The sequence below is a fragment of the Onychomys torridus genome, chromosome 4 (genome assembly GCF_903995425.1).
Source record: "Onychomys torridus chromosome 4, mOncTor1.1, whole genome shotgun sequence".
Classification (NCBI taxonomy): Eukaryota; Metazoa; Chordata; class Mammalia; order Rodentia; family Cricetidae; genus Onychomys; species Onychomys torridus.
Window position 1 is genome coordinate 100,821,216 of NC_050446.1, and position 17,960 is coordinate 100,839,175.

The following is a 17,960-nucleotide window of genomic DNA, read 5'->3' on the forward strand; positions in this document are numbered from 1 at the left end:
TCAATAGTAATCTTGCTTAAAGGCTTTTTAATCTCTATAACATTAAAATGAGAAAAGAAAGGATTCACTTTAAAGCCCCCATTTCCACCAATCCAATCTTTTCCTTGTAACAATGGTCATGTGGGAATATTTTATGGAAGATTGAGGCCAGTGGCACAGATTTCTATCAGACTTGAAAGAAATAAGATTTCCCTCAAAACTGTTTTATAATTCTTATAATACTCTTCCTATTCCTCACCAAAACATGCTCATCCTTAGATGCTCTTCCTCATCTGGGTTAAGGGTCTTTAGGAGACAGTGGTGTAAAGAAGGGTGGAGGCCAACAAGAGATATGAAATACCCTCATTCTCTTCTTAGAGTATGTGTATGTTTGTGTGTGTGTGTGTGTGTGTGTGTGTGTGTGTGTGTGCACATAAGTAAGTATGAATGCAGCACGGTGCACATGTGGATGTCAGAGGGAAACCTCTGCTATTGGTCCTGGCCTTCCACTTTGATTGATGCAGGGTCTCTTACTCATCACTGCATCAACCATGCTAGCTAGCCTGCAGACCTCCAGAGAGTCTTCTGCCCTTACATCCCATAGGAACACTGCAATTACAGGGACATGCTACCACCCAGCCTTTCCCTGAGTTCTGAGGATCCAAACTCATGTCCCCTTGCTTACGCAGCAAGTGCTTTATCCACTGAGCCATGAAGCCAGCCCTAGGCTTTTTCATTCTTGCACAGTCATCAACTCTCCAAAATGCCCTGCATGGCACTTGTTCCACCTCAGTGGGTGTCAGAGTACAGAAAAGGTCATGTTTTGTTGAACTTTAGATCACTGGTGGTCTGGAGGATAAGTAAACACAATCAGGGACAGAAGTTTGTGAGAAATAAACTCTAGCTCTAGAAGTGGGACCTTCTGAAATCCAGCCACTTATAAAGTACTTAAGTAAATGAGAGTCACATAAAAATGTTCCCCCTTTTTTTTAAACCACCCTAAATTATAGAAAATGGTAAAAATATATTTTACTGTGGGATGGCTTTATCTCGTACAAAGGATCGATATAGTGGTTCCCTCCTACAGAAGTTCTAATAACATAGAAATAATTTATAGATAAATAGACAATAGATAGATAGAAGATTGATATAGATAAAGCCCCAATAGATATCAGTAGATAAGTATAAGATCGATAAATAGATGATTTATAGATAGATGATTGATAGAGATAGGTAGGTAGATAGAAGATATAGACAGCTAACTCAAATAGATAAATAAGAGAGAGATAGCAGATAGAAGATTGGTATCAGCGGGTAAATATGTAAATATACATCGGTGAGTGAAAGAAAGGTAAGTAGGAAAATAGAGAAGAAAGGTAACACCTATATGCATATATATTCATTTAAAAATTAAATAAGTGTATTAAAAAAAATGTCAAAGTTTCACTTCCAAAAAGATTTTCTTTCTTTGACACACATGCTTTTTTTTTTTACCCTGAGCCGTATCTCTAGCCCTTTTCTTTTCTTTCCATTTCCAGCTCATGTTTTGAATCTTGGTCACAGAAATAATTGCTCTTAAGAAACAAACAGCAAAGTCGGAGGGAGATGCCAACTGATACAGAGGAAATAAGGACTTCTAAGACACCTGGGGGGCATCCACCTGGAAGGAGGGTGCCTTGTCCCCATTGCTATTCGACAAGGAGGTCTCCCCCTCAAGGAGAAAATGGCACACCTGGGTACAGGTGACTCGGTGCTCTAAGCTAAGGATTAAACTGGAAATTCCTTCTAATGATGGGCGTCCACTCAGCAATTAGGTTATTACAGACAATTCCCCCCGCTCCAATTCCACACTCACCAAGCAACCTGCTAGTAATAAATTGCTTTCCCACAGAAGCCTTCCTACAGGGAAAGAACACACCAGCCATGTTAAAGTGAACATCTGGTCCTCTCGAAGGTTGTATTACATGTTTTAAACTAATAAATAACCATTCTTGCTGCATGTCTTCCATGCCCTGGACTAGTGTTTGTCTGTTTCTGGTGTCCTATTAAAGTGCTGTCCAAAGTCCACAAGACAAAAGGTCTTTTCTGGCCATGGCCTGCTGGGCTGTTTGAGGCCAGGAGGCAGGGTGGTTAGAAGCTTGTCCTCTGATATCTGGGACTCCTGCTTTTCCTATTGTGTGACTCCAGAGCCTAGGGTGAATCTCTGTAAGCCCTGGTCTGACTGACCTAGATTGGCTAAGGGCATGGGTTGCTTTCATCAGGCACATTCCTGAGATTCAACCTCTGAGTCTGGAACATGGATACCATAATGGCTTCCTCCAGCTGTTTTATCGAGGGCCCCAGATGTGGGCCCCTCCCACTTACTCCAGCCCACTGCTTTCCTCCTGTCCCCTCCTCTCTTCTTTCCAAGCTCTCAGTCCCCTCTATTTGTTTCCCTAGGTTTTCTTCTCCTTAGGTGGCTTATGTCCCAGGTGTGCGCTGAGGTGAACCTTGAAAATCCACCTGCAGAAGAGTAAGGCCTGAAGTTGGAAAACGAGGAGAATGGGAGAAGGAACAAGCCCTATCTTCTGCCTCCCTCATCCTCACTCGCTGTCCCTTGTCTCCCTCAGGCCCCAGGCTCCCAGAGCTGAGAAGCAAAAGTCCCATAGACCCTCTTTCCCATAGAAAGGAGACCTGGCCATCAAACTCTAGTCAACCTTGCTTGCCAGCTCAAGGGCAGGCCCTAGGACCCCCCAAGTGCCAGACCTTTGAGGGACAGATACACTCTAAGACTCCTACCAAGAGAAATCCTATTGAACCTTAGCCATGGGAAGTGAGGCCAGAGAAAGGGGAGCACCAGGCTTCTGGTCTGCATGAGTTTAGCTGTGTGTGAGGAAGCAGGTGGAAGGTATGGGGGATGACATGTCACATTCAGTGTCAGTGACAGTTATCCACAGTCATGGTGCTTATAGGTTTCACATAGTATAATAACACAGAAGTGAAAACAACTAAGCCTACGTGTGTGTGCACGAACACATGTGTGTATGCACATGTGTGCACATCTGTGTATGTGAAGTGATAGCTAACACAGCCAAACTTATAAATTAATTAGCAACTATGTCTAATTACCATGACCTAACAGTAAATTGTTTTATTTCTTATATAACGTACATCTCAATTTTCATCTACCTTAGCTCTACATTTACTATTCCCAAGATCCTTCTGTGTGTCCACCTGTTCTTCTCCTCCCCTAGGACTGTGAGCTTCTGAAGGAAGTTCTCTGTTTCTCTCATGACCGGCTCTAGCTATGCTCCGGGCCATGTTCACAGATGAAGGCAGGACAAATGCTGGAGGTTAGGGGTTAGCAGGATCAAATGTGAGGAGTTGGACTCCAGTACTAGTGGAGAAAGAGGGAAATGAGGAAGGACAATGACGAAGCCAGGGAGGCATGTCTGGAAGAAAAGGGACCAGAGGAAGAACAGGAAGGCAAGAACAAGTGTGGAGAGAGAGAGAGGACAGGTCAGGCTGAGAGAAGAGGGAAAGAGGAGAGGAATCGGTGGAGAGTGAACAACAGAAGGAAGAAAGATTTAACAGTTGATGGATTGGTACCTGCTGCATACTTAATACAATATGAACAGACTTCACATTGACCTGATATACACTATACAAAAAAAAAAAAAATTCACTGGGTACACTTGGTCTGAGTCTAAGCTCTTGGCTTGGATTATCTCATTCAATCCTCCCCAGAACTCTAAAGATAGGAGCCATCATTATCCCATTTTATAGATGAAATGACACAATACTGCTGTGTTCAAGAACCTGTGGTTGACCCTGCCAGGAACAGAGTCAGGAGAGATCTGTAAAAATGGGATGATTAAACTCCATCCCTTTGCCCATTGTTGCTGTTCTCTATGTCTCCCTGTGCCAGTCCACTATTTACATTTTTTCACTAATTTTTAAGAATTTTTTAAATTTTGTATATGAGTATTCCTCTGTATTTATGTGCACCACTGGTGTGTTCAGTACCTATGGAGGCCAGAAGAAGCAGTCCAACAGATTCCCTGGAACTGGAGCTACAGACGGTTGCAAGCTGTCCTGTGGGTATTGGGAACTGCACCTGCATCCTCTTCAAGAACATCAAGAGCATTTAACAGTGAATCCAAGTCCAAGTGCTTGAAAGGTTGCTCTCACGGCCCAGACTGCACAGAAAGAGCTGGGAGGCTATGACGAGAAGCGAGTAGAACTAGATGCCCTGGTGTCTCTGCAGCTGAACTCCCTCCATGTGTAGGTGATCTTACGTGGGGGCACAGAACAAAGAGGGGCCAGGGTGACTTCTAGGCTTCAGTATTTGAGCACCCAGGGCACAGAGATGCCATTGACTATGTTGATGGCAGTCAAAGGAGGAGGAGGACATGGAACAGCAGAAGCGGAATTAGAAAAGGACAATTATAAATTATAAATCCAATCTGATTGCATCAGCCTCTTGAGTGTCTTCAAAGCCCAACAGAAGGGACAAATGTGTAGACCAAGGCGGGGTCAGGATATGGGCAAGTGCTGAAGCTGTGGGGATGAATGGTCCCACTGAGGAAGAGGGGCAAGGAAATGAGCAGCTAAGAATGAGCAATCAAAGAGCAAGGATAGAGCAAAGGAAGGAACGACTGATCTCCCGCTACATCCTTCTCCTCTCAACCAGCATGGGAGAGGTGCGCAGCAAACTGCAGCCAGGTAAGTAAAAGCAGAGAGGAAAAGGAAGGGGCCTCGGAGTAAGGAAGAAACGTGTTTCTGAAAGAAACATGCTCAGAATAGCTAATATTCACCTACAAATGTATTTATTAATGTTTAAAGTACTTAAGATAACTCAGAAATTATTTTCTCTGCCAGCCTTCCAGGAGAAACCCTTAAATAGCATCACCTTTGAATCCCAGTGTCATACATGAGTATCTGGAATGTGTGGTTGATTCTGAAGCTGAGACTGGAGGAGAAGGAAAGAGGAAGGAAGGAAGGAGGGAAGGAAGGAAGGCAGGGAGGGAAGGAAGGAAGGGAGGGAAGGAAGGAAGGGGGGGAAGGGGAGGGAGGGAGGGAGGGAGGGGGAGAGAGGGAGGGCAAGGGAGGGAGGGAGGGAGGGAAGGAGGGAGGGGAAGAAAGGGAAGGGAGAGGAAAGAAGGGTGGCCTACATCTTGATTCTCAGCACAGGGCAGGGCAGGTGGATTTCTGTAAATTCAAGGCCAGTTTAGCCCACATAACAACTTCCAGGCCACTTGAGGCTACACAGAAAGACTCTGTCTCAAAAAAAAAAAAAAAGAAAAGAAAAGAAAGGAAAGGAAGGAAGGAAGGGAGGGAGGGAGGGAGGGAGGGAGGGAAAGAGAGAGAGAAAGAGAGAAAGAAAGAAAGAAAGAAAGAAAGAAAGAAAGAAAGAAAGAAAAAGAAAGGAGGAAGGAAGGAAAAGGAGAAAATGTTTTACTTCAAGTATTACTCATCTACTAGTAAAAATTTCCATGTGGTTGTGCTCATGAACAAAAGCACCCCTGTGTTCAAGCACACACACGCAGTCTCCCATATCACAAAATATCACTCTTTCCTTTTAAAGATTTGTTCATACAATATCAAATAATATAAAACACACTAGTAATTAAAGGCGGCTCAGAATCTCTGAGTTTTTGTCTCTAGTGGAGGCTGACACGCAGCCACATCTGAGAGAAGGGCAGGTTCATGGGCACAGGCATTTGTACCCCACACGAGCCCCTCTGTTTCCTCACCCTTTTCTTAAAATCCTTCAATCCCCAATTAACTTTTCTCACCGGTTTCTTTCTTCTACAAACAGCTCCCTGTTAGCCTGAGACCTGAAATGCTCTCTTGTCTATGAACAGAACAGCTTAAGGATCAACTTGTCTCTTCAAACAAACCCTAGCACTGAAAATCTATCCCCTCGAGCCTCAGGAACACAGGCCAGTGCAAACTGAACAGCTGAAGGATGGATTAATCAGAGAATAAGCAGGACCTCAAGCTATGCAGAAGAAACCTGCTACCCAGCACTCCCAAACCAAGATGTTCTCTGTGCTGTTCCCATCTGACACTTCAGATGTGATGCTCACAGAATAAAAATCTGAAATTTCAAGCATAAAGAGAAGAGAATGTCCTATCTCCTATCCACAACTAATTTCCCAAAAAATTATTTTTAAGACAAGGTAAATAACATACAATATTTCTTAAACCTCAACCACACAGTCAAAAACAGCAAAACAAACTGGAATTTGGAAGTCTCAACTAGTCCAGAGCAAAACTCTGCTTGATTTCCTTAACCCCAGGATGGTCCCCACCTTACTCACCTCAACCTGGACCTAACCTTCTCCCCTAAGAAAGGGTTTTCCCAGCAATGCAGATAGCTCAAATAGGTTTCCACTAAGTGAGCACACCAACCCAAAGGCAGGGATGGACTGAAAGCTCCAGGACTTACAGAAAACAAACTGACTCTCTGGGGGCATCCTAGAAAAACTCAATTCACAGAAACAAAACACTTGACCACTTACCACCACCACAACCGGAAGCTGCTGGGTAGCAACTGAATCAACAGTCTTCAGGAAAGGATGCTGTCACCTCAAGACAGCAGCTTCCCCAGCTGCGGGGGAAGGTGAAGGTTGAGGGGGTCGAGAACACTCCTTGGAAAGAGTCTGAGCTCTGAGGAGCATCTCCTCCTACAGTTGCCTGCTAGCACAGCCAGGCAGAACTGGTTAAAACAAAAGGGGACTCCCAGGAGACTGTGACTGGAGGATGGCTTCCTCTGAGGAAATCAGCTACTCAAGGTGGGAGTGATCAATACATGCCAACTAGCTACCTGTCTGCTTGCCAAACTTCTAGCTGCCCTGGACTGAGGAAGATAAGCAAGCATCTCTGGAGTTCCCACCTGTTTCCCGGAGATTAAAGAGCCAGCAGTGGAGGTTAACGCATCACAAAGGGAGTTGGACTCTCTCATGGATAAAAGTTAAGCACACATAAGCAACATCTGAGGTGCAATGCAATACTTCTTTCCCAACATCCTTCATCTCAATGCAGAGGACGCCAGTGTTAACCCTTTCGTCTGTTTTATAGGATGTAGGTCTTAATTTTTCAGTTTGGAATCATTTTTGAGGGATTCTGGTTTATTAAGTAGAATTAAATGAAAACAATATTTCAGGTTTTTTGGTTTGTTTGTCTTTTCCAAACCATATAGCCCTCCAGCTCACAGAGATCCACCTACCTCTATTTCCTGAGTGCTGGGATTGAAAGTGTGTGCTGCCATACCTGATAGTTTGTGACTATCTTTTTTTGTTCCATAATTTTGCAAATTGCATATATGAGTACTGTATTGCATCATTTCACCCCTCCCTCTCCCCTTCAGCTCCTCCTGTGCCCCCCACTCTTTCTCAAGTTTATGATCTCTTCTTCTTTAATTATTATTATTGTTGTTGTTGTTGTTGTGTGTGTGTGTGTGTGTGTGTGTGTGTGTGTGTGTGTGTATAAATATAAGCTGCTGAGTCTATTTAGTGTTGTTCATATGTGTTTGTTTTTAGGACTGACCACTTGGGACTAGATAACCTATCAGGGAGCTTGTCCCTGGGGAAGACAGGATCTTCATCTCTCATCAGCCATTAATTGTCGATAGGTCTTTATCTAGGGGTAGGGGATTGTGAGATTTTCCCATCCACACTGGCATGTCAACTATTGCTGTCATTGCACAGGTCTTATTTAGGCAGCCATACTGTCAAGATTTTATGGGTACAGCTTCCCTGTCGTGTATAGAAGACACAATCATGCAGCAGATGTCCTGGTCCTCTGGCTCTTGCAATCTTTACACCCCCTCTTCTGCCATGTTCCCTGGGCCTTAGGTGTAATTAATGATTGTGTTGTAGATGTCTCAATTGTGGTGAGGCACCCCACATTCAGTTCTCTGCATTTTGACCAATTGTGAATTTCTGTGGTGGTGTCCATCTGCTACCAAAAAAAAAAGTGTTTTTTTGATGAGAGATGAGAGCTACATTTGTCGTGGAGTTAAGGACACATTTTTAGAATGCAGTTTGGAATTACGCCGGTTTTGGAATGTGGCGTCAGTAGGCTGTCCTCTAGGGTTCATGACCTCACCAGTCATGGGTAGTTAGCTAAATTTATAGTACCAGATATGAACTCCTTCCTACTGAATGTTCCTTAAGTTCAATTAGATGGCTGTTGTTTATGTCCAAGATATAAGTGCCACTGCTGTACCATTGGTTATACCTGCCATGTTGGTCCTTTCTTATGGTTCCTAGGCTTTACAGTTAAGCAGAATTATTAATTGTTTTCTCCCTTAGCATCTTGCACAGCATCTTCATCTACTATGAGATCTGGTCCTCAGAGAGGAGGCTTCCAAGTCAGCTCCAGCTTGATTCCTCCAAGTTCTGTGTGTAAAATGTGTGATGTCTTCAGACCTTATTGCTCTAGCTAACTTTAAAGGAGGGATGTGGTTCCTTTTCAACATACCTTAAGACACTCCAGAAGCTTCCCAGAAGTTGCATCAGATTTGCCAGTTAAACACTGAAACCAAGTATCCTTAACCACGACTCTGTAACCAGAGCAAGTTAATCCCTTGTGACCCCTTGTGCTTCAACTCCACTGTCCTGTAACATCATCAACCTAAGGTTCCCCAGCAAGACAGACAGACAGAATTTACAGTCCCCTCCTCTTGCACATCTGCAGACTACAAACTCCTGGAAATAGGACCATGGTTGTCCCTTGTGTGCCACAGAGGACCAGAAACAACTTAAGGCAAGAAGCAATCTCTGTAAAGGGTTAAAATGAGAAACACTTTACAGTGAAGATTGAGCATGGCCTCTGCACCATTTTTAAACCCATTATCCTGGCTGATAGTTTAAGTTCAGTAATCACAATTACCAGAAGAGACAAGGAAACCGGCAGCAGGCCTGGGCACCCAACAGGGAGGATTACCGAGGTGTAAACTATGCTGCTGTGCAAACTACTTGATAATCTTAAGTCTCAGCATCTTAGTGGATAAACTGAAAACAATGGGACCTTTTTTTCAAGCTGTTCAACAATATTAAGCTGATATTAAATGCCACCTTAAATGAGTAACAAATGAATTAAAGAATGAGTTAGTATGCAACTTTCATGTGCAGTGAACTGAATAAGGAAAAGCCTCACATCACCCAGCACCTCTCACATACGTGTTCTTAATGCAAGTTAGTGTCCGCTGTCGCCAGAACCTTCTCAGTGGCCACCACATGGGCTTATCAAAAGAGAAGGAAGGTGAGTGTACCAAAATTTATTCCATAGGTCCAGTTTTTAACATCCTGATCCAATCACCTGCGTCCCCTGCCCTCTAAGATCAAAATTCCCAGGGCTGTCTTCTCATATCTTTTCCATATAAAATAGGACCAACAACAGAATGAGGTCAGACAGGAGGAAAAGTACATGCCTGTGATCCCAGCACTCAGGAGTACAGTGAGTTCACCCTGTGATCCCAGCACTCAGGAGTGCAGTGAGTTCACACTGTGATCCCAGCACTCAGCAGACTGCAGTGAGTACTGTGAGTGTGAGGCCAGCACTCAGGAGAGTGCAGAGGGTACTGTGAGTGTGAGGCCAACACTCAGGAGTGCAGTGCAGTGAGTACTGTGAGTGTGAGGCCAGCAGGGGGTTCATAACAAGACCTTAGAGAGGAAAAGAAATGAAAGAAAGAGGTGAGGGAGGAGGGAGGTGAGAGAATGGGAGGGAGAGAAGGAGGGGGGCAAGAAGGAGAAGGGAAGAAAGGAGGCAAGGGAGGAAGGGGAAGGAGGGAGGAAGAGGAGGAGAAAATGGGGTTAATAAGAACAAACAGAAGTTTCGTTCTTTTCTTCCTGCACCCCAGAAGACTGCTGCTCACTGACCCCACCGCTTCCTCCTCCATCACATCTCCATTCCTCCACACTACTCATTTTCCTATCTTCCTATATCTACTTCCCTTGAACTGAAACCAACTCACCATCCCATTCAGAAACAGGGCCATCAAATCTTTGGAGTCACAGATAACCATATAGTTTTTAATATCTAAAACTCTAAATTTTTTAAGATCTAAAATCTAACCTTTTTCAGTTCTGTGTATGATCTGGTATGGTGTTCTGAGCTAAAATTCACAGTCTTACTTCTCTATTGCTGTGAAGAGACACCGTGATCTGGGCAACTCATAAAAGAAGAGTTTATTGAGGGATTACAGTTTCAGAGGATGAGTCCATGACCATCATGGTGGGGAGCATGGAAGTGGGCAGGCAAGCCTGGTGCTAGAGCAGCAGCTGAGAGCTCACTTCTGATCCACAGACATGAAGCAGAGAAAGCACACTGGGAATGGCATGGCCTTTTGAAACAGCAGAGCCCACTCCCAGTGACACACCTCCTCCAACAAGGCCACACTTCCTAATCCTTCCCAAACAGTTCCACCAACTGGGGACTAAGTATTCAAACATTTCAGCCTAGGGGGCGCCATTCTCATTCAAATTACCACATTCACCAAGAGAAAAGGTAACACAACACAGCCTCAGCCAATTTCCCTTACAATAAATTCCTACTGGTGAGTTAATCTTTTGTGAAACATCATAGGTCTCCTTACATCGGCCAATATAAACTGACCACTAGCAGTATGATTTCTTGTGTGGGATTTCCCACCCATTATTAAAGGATGCACAGCTGAATTTTATTTTTATCTCAATTCAGAAAAAAAGAATTAAGCAAGCATGAGACATCTCTTTTACAGCTAAGGATAGGAGCGTAAGTGCTTCCTATTCTATTAAAATTCCAGGAGTTAAAATGAAACAAAAAAATAATATAAATCTGCCATTTCATGAAGATTAATATGGCATGATTTAAAATAACTAAAGGATTCTCAATTCCTGGGTGTTTAAAAGCCCTCACAAGGGAAAAATGAAAACAATCTGGTCCTTTCTTGGGGTAGGGTGGTAGGGAGCTCTCATCTCTTCAGCACCTGAACACCAAACAGAAGATGAAGTCATAGCTTCTTGTTATGCAGGACACTCACTAGAACCAGGTGATGTGCATTTAACTTGCCCCTTTAGATGCATTCTGTATTCCAGAACCAGACGACACAGCTTTAAACCAGACAGCCTAACCCCAAGCCAGACAACCGGTAAAGTCACCCACTTCATAGCCAAAACTGGATCCTGAAACAGGTGGATGGTGTCAGAAAGAGAAGCACTTCCCAATATGGTGCATTGGCCTGTTGGGGTATACAATGTCTTCTCTGCATGTGAGCACCCAGGAGAGAATCTGAGCCTCTATTTTTATGAATTGACATCATAAGACTTCCTTCCTGGCACAACAAAAGCTTGCCAGAAAATAAGATGGGAGAAATGGATCCAAGAAGGATCAGTTTGAGGCTCCAAGACCCCTTACTATCTCAGGACCATTAAGACAAGGGGAGTCAGACAGCCCTTTTAACACACACACACACACACACACACACACACACACACACGCACGCACGCACGCACGCGCACATGCGCGCGCATGCGCGTGCGCATACATACATGTACACACTAGTTTCTCTTTAGCAGACTGTGATCCCAGAAAGAGGACCAGAATCAAACAACTTTAATAGAGCTCTTCTCTTCACCTCTGGGCTTTTTGGCCTGGCCTGTCTGACCATTAGGAAAGAATGAGGTCAAACTCAGGTTCAAAAAAAAAAAAAGTCTAATCAGACTGTGTCTCCCAGACACTGTGCATTCTTCACTGTTTTCCAAGCCAGGTTCTATATCTGATGTAGAAGAAACTCCAAGTTGTAGAATTGATGTTATAAAGGATTTATTAATAGATTTGCTTAGGAAACATTAAATCACACAAAGTAGAATTTAGCTAAGGGAGTTGCCTCCAAAATACACCAAAAGTAGTGTGCTAATCAGACCTGTTAGAGATAAATAAAATACAGGATTCTAGAATGTAAATGTTTATTCACCAGGATCCACCAGTCCTTAGGCTCCATTCCCATAACAAAGGAGACAGCCCTGACTTAGAACCAGCCATTACGCCCATCCCCATTGTCTATGCTGCTTTGAAACACCATGGCCAAAAAGTAAGTTGGAGAGGAAAGGGTTTATTTGGATTACACTTCTACATTGCTGTTCATCGCTGAAGGAAGTCAGGACAGGAATTCAAACAGAACAGGATCCTGGAGGCGGCAGCAGATGCAGAGGCCATGGAGGAGAGATGCTTACAGGCTTGCATCTCATAACTTGTTCAGCCTGCTTTCTTACAGAACCCAGTACCACCAGCCTGGGGTGGCCTCACCCACCATAGGCCTTCTCCCATTGATCACTAATTGAGAAGATGCCTTACAGCTGGAGCTCACAGAGGCATTTCCTCAGCTGAGGCTCCTTCCTCTCCAATGACTCTAGCTTGTATCATGTTGACACACACAACCAGCCAGTACATTCATATCAAAAAATATATGCCTCTAACATGCAGCTCCATGGGGCCTCACAGGGTCACAATGTTAAGTCCTGAACTTCCATAAAGCCCCCAGTTCTCTTCCTGAGAAAAGCATAATTCTGCAAGGTGGGTAAGATGACACCAGGTAGTAATTGTTTGGAAAAGAACAGCACTGGTATAGTTAAACATAACTCTGAAACTATGCAATATATCTTTGCTGTGCAAATCTCCCATCTGCCTAAGTGACCAGACTTCAGTCTCCTGTCTCTGTTTACATTGTTCAAAGTGTGACCTGGGGGCTGAAGAGATGGCTCAGTGGTTAGGAACACTGGCTGCTCTTCCAGAAGATGCAGGTTCATGTCCCAGCACCCACATGGCAGCTCACAACTGTCTGTAACTCTAGTTCCAGGGGGTCTGACACCCTCACACAGACATCCATGCAGGCAAAATACCAATGCACACAAAATAAAAATAAAGAAACTTAAAAAAAAAAAAAAACTTAAAAAAAATATGACCTGAGTCCAGGACCTGAAAGAGATCCAAGGATGACAGTGTTTATAGAATGTGTGAGCCTAAGGTGCACAATATAAGTTAGCAAAAATTTCTATTCAAGGCCAGCTCTTCCTTGGACATTAGTCAGAGCCAGATATGTGCTATATTAAAGAGCTTTTTCCTTCATTAATTCTACATAAATTCTAGAACACATCAACCTCTCTGCAGGGCATGTAAGACCCCATGGTAACAATGATCTGATCTGTGTCCTTCAGAGTAGAAGGCAAGAAAGCTGTCTACAGGCTGTGCCGTTGTGTGTGCATAGCAGTATGCAGACCCCATGCAGACTTTGAAGGTATTGGAGACAAATAGCTTTCTATGGCGGTGTGGCAGGCCAGTGGAGAAAACCTCAGGAGAACATTTGAAACCAAATTCTGAACCTAGAGGGGATGTTGGAGTTGTTGTTGCAAAATGCCTGACAGGGCAGCTTAGAAGAAGGAAGATTTCTTTTAGCTCACAGTTTCTGAGGTCTCCAGGTGGCTAGCACTGTTTCTGGGCCTATGGCAAAGCAGAATACCATATTAGTTGGACCATGTGCTAGAAAAAGCTGTTAACTTCGTGGTGTCCAGGAAGCAGAGATGCAGAGGAAAGGCTCTAAAATGTGATATAGCCCCAATGACATGCTTCAGTGACCTACTTTCTCCAACTTATCCTTGCATCTGAACACTTCCCCCACCTTCCATAATGTCATCAAACCATAGAGCTCTCAGTGAATTGATCCATTAGTAAAGGCAGAGCCCCCATGAGCCAATCACTTCTCAGTGATTGGATCCTCCATCACCTGGGGACTACACCTTCAGCATATGATGAGCCTTTGGGGGATACTTTATTCAAACTATGACAAAGAGGATCCTGTTAGTTTCACAAGCCAATGGTCCAATTAAAAAAAAAAAAATGACCATGGAGAGTTCTTATTTACTCCTCTGCTACACACCATGTATCTCAGAAAAGAGTGGTCCTCAGCTGCCACATGGCCTTCCATTCCAAATGTCTAGAGTAAGTTGCAAATATGCACTCTGTTCCATTCATGACTGTGGAGGTCAGACATGTGTTTGTGTACCAGCATTTCAGTAAAGGTGATTACTAAGTGCTTTGGACCAGAGACCAGGCAAGGATCAAGTACCAACAGTGTCTCAGAAGCTGAAAGTGCTGCCTTGTCCATAAGCACATCCTGGGTACTTCCCTTCCTGGATAGCTTGCAATGGCTTATACCTCATCTTTGTTTACAAGGAAAGCAAGTCCTCAACACTAAGAGTTTGCACTGAGGCAGGAGGTCAAAGCATAGAATGGCAGTGGGAAGGTGATGCTGTCCAAGGCAGTTCCTGCATCATCCTGCCCTTGGAGGTATCCCACTTGCAATGGAGAAGAGCAGACTCCAGGAAGGCTGATTTTGGAAATAAGTTCCCAGACAAACAAGGACAAACAATCATTATTCTCTGCACCCAGCTCCACTGATGCTGAGCTACCACTGGGTAGAGCACTCTTCACTCTCTAACCCAGGACTTGACGGATGTGTGGATGATGGAGTGTTACTCTGCTGTACATTCCTGTGATTCCGTATATACTTGGATAAGGAAGGTGCTACTTCCTATCTTCACATATGGATAAGCTGGAGTTTCACATTGTATCCCAGCCTATTATGGAGAAGGGGCATAACTAGCACCCTGGAAATAATGAGAAGAAAATAAAGTCACACCAGATGCCAGAGAGAGGGAAACCATGGAGACGGACACGGGGGTCCTGCTTTTTCCTAACTTTGAACCTAAGGGACACTATAGAAATATCCAGAAACATGTGAAGGCACCTGAGAAATTTGGGCCAATGACCTCTTTCAGCTTTAGAGGGTGTCCTTGTCCCTCAGTCTCATAGGTGGCTGGGCTAGGAGCACTTGATGGGACAGTGGCAGCTAATGATAGTGAGGTCTGGGTCAAGGTAATGAGAGCGCCTTCGGACAAGACTCCCTGGGACTAGGCAGCTGCTACCTCTCCCCGACTGTCAGAGCATACACGACCCATGGAGCACCTTCCTAGAGAAGAACAGAGAGAAGGGCAGAGGACTCTGGGCTAGAAAACCATGAAAAGGAAACTGGCCATTTAGAATTAGCCATGGATTCTTTCTCTCCCTAATCACCCTTCAGGGTGTACAAGCTAAGCCAATCTGGTGCAGAATCAAGCCATTATATTTTAAAGCAATAGCATGAGTAAAATATGCCCCTGCTATACTCACCTCCACCACTGACAGCCGTCTGTTCTGACTGGTGTTGTGTGTCAACTGGACACAAGCTAAAGTCATCAGAGAGGAAGGAGCCTCAGTTGAGGAAATGCCTCCATGAGATCCAGCTGTAAGGCATTTTCTCATTCAGTGATCATTGAGAGAGGGTCCAACCCATGGTGAGTAGGGCCACCCCTGGGTTCTATAAGAAAGCAGGCTGAGCAAGCCAGGGGAAACAAGCCAGTATACAGCGCCCTTCCATGGCCTCTGTACCAGCTCTTGCCTCCAGGTTCCAGCCCTGCTTGAGTTCCTGTTCTGACTTCCTCCAACGATGAATCTGGAAGTGTAAGCCAAATACACCCTTTCCCTCCCAACTTGCTTTTTGCTCATGGTATTTCGTCACTGCAATAGAAACTTTAAATAAGACACCATCTCTTTTTGTTGTTGTTGGCATTACCTTGAGGAGTCAAGTTTATTCCAACATATGTCATAGAAATGCCTTGGCAAAGTACCATAAGCAAGGTGGATTTTGAAACAGTGTCTCACTTTGTAGCCCAGGCTGGCCTCAAACTCAAAATCCTCCTGCCTTGGCTTTCTGAGTACTGAAATTACAGGTATATGTCATCCCACACGGGTATAAACTAGGTGGTTTTAAATAACAGAGATTTATTCTTTCACAGTTTTGAAGCTGGAAGTCCAAAGCCAGGTATCAATCAAGCTAATTCCTGTAGAGGTTCTGGAGGAGACATGATCTATGCCTATTGCCAAGCTTCTGGAAGGCACCAGATTTAGAAGCATCATAGCACCGGTATTTTAATCCTTTGCTAGCTGAGATGTGAAACCTGTATTCATATTTTGGGATGTAGGCAGAAGATGCCATTCATTTCTAAATGTTCTCAAGTTTGTCTGCTTTAAATATTTATTGACAAGTTTTCATCATGAGTTGATCAAGGGGGTTGGGATGGTTTGAATAAGAACGTCCACCATGGGCTCACTGTTTTATCACTTGGTCCCTATTCAGTGGTACCGTTTGGGGAGGCTGTGGAGTCTTTAGGAGGAGGAATTATGTCTAAGGACAGCTGTTGAGAATTTATAGTCTCACCCTAGTTCCAGCTTGATCCCTCTTCTTCCTGTGTGTGAATGGAGATGTGACCTCTCATCTTCCTGCTCCTGCTCCTGCTTGGCGCCTGCTGCATGATGTTGACTCAATGGTGATTTACATACGCTTACCCCTCTGAAATGTAGTTTGCTACCATGCCTGGCAATCTGAGCCCAATCCCCAAAGCCTGCATGGTGGGAAAAGAGAAATGAACTCCTGCAAGCTGTTCTCTGACCTCCACATGTGAGCCATGGCTTTTGAACACTCATCCACACATACATACACGCACAATAAACAGTAAGTGCTTTTAAAAATGCTGTTGAGCATCATAAAAAAAAATCAATGGATTTTTTTACATAGGATTGGTGCAGAATGTTCAGCAATTTCTAAAGTGGTCATAAAAATAATTTTTGCCATTTTGTATTACATATTTCTTTGAGGCAGTATTCTTGGCAATAAAAATTATAAAACTAAAAATATCAATCAGCTCTTAAAATATCTAAAATGTTCTACATATCAAGACTGCAGCCAAGCTTTAATTTCTTGTTATTAATTGATTCCGACAATTTCATACATGTATATAAAACATTCAAGCCTCAATCATCCCACCACCTTCTCTAATCTTCCTCCCTTCCCATGCCACCAGCTCACCCCCTGACGCCCCCTCGCCCCATGCCACTTTCATGCCTTGTTCTGATTTTGGTTTTGTATTGTGACCAAAATCAAACACTGGGGTTACTCACATGAGCATGAGTGTGAAGCTATCCCCCCACCCCACCTCATCCCCGTCATTTGGCTCTTATATTCTTCCCACTCTCTTCCATGAGCCCCGAAGGAGATGATGGGAGGACCTTGGTTCTGAGTACTCAGCAATCTTTTGTTCTTAGCACTCAACCAGCCGTGAATTCGGCAAGTTTCAATTCTTTGTAGAAAAGGAAACATCAATCCATATGTAAGAGAAATGTCTCCTACTCTTGAGGGGGGTGTATGTGGGTATTTGGTTCCCAGTTGATGGTGTTGTTTGGGGTGTTTGGGAGGTGTGCCCTTGTTGAAGGAAGTGTGTCGCTGGAGGTGGGTTAGGTCTCCACTCCACTATCATGGACTCCAGTTCTCTGGAACTGTAAATTCAAACTCTTCTATAAGTTGCCTTGGTCATGATGTTTCAGCACAGCAACAGTAAAATAACCCACACAATATGTAAGCTTGCTTTCATATTTAATAAGTGGTAAAATTCTATATATATAAAGGAATTGTTTTAAATTCAGCTTCTTTACAATTTTGATCAGGGAATGTTTGATTTGTGTAGCCATTTTAGATAGCAACATACCTGGAGCTGTAGAAAATTTCTCAGATGTCGAGGACTCTGAGAGGGAGAAGTTTGGGAAGGCCCTGCTTCAGCTGACCTTTCACAGGCACATTAGGCAAACCTCTAGACAGTCTTTAAGATTCAAAGCCACACGGGGGCAAACTGGAAATCCAAGGGCAATTCTAACAGGCACTTTACCTGGCAACACAATGAACAGATGTTTTCCACTAAGCAAGGAACTGAAGTCTACAGTCTCCTGGATGTATTTTCTTAGGTTTTCATAATTGAAACCTGGCATACATAAAACTGTTACTAAATCCCAGTGCCCTTGGGGTGGAGCCCCAGAAAGAAAGGCATCATCCCCCTATCTGATCGGGAAGCTTTCTGGCCAGTTAA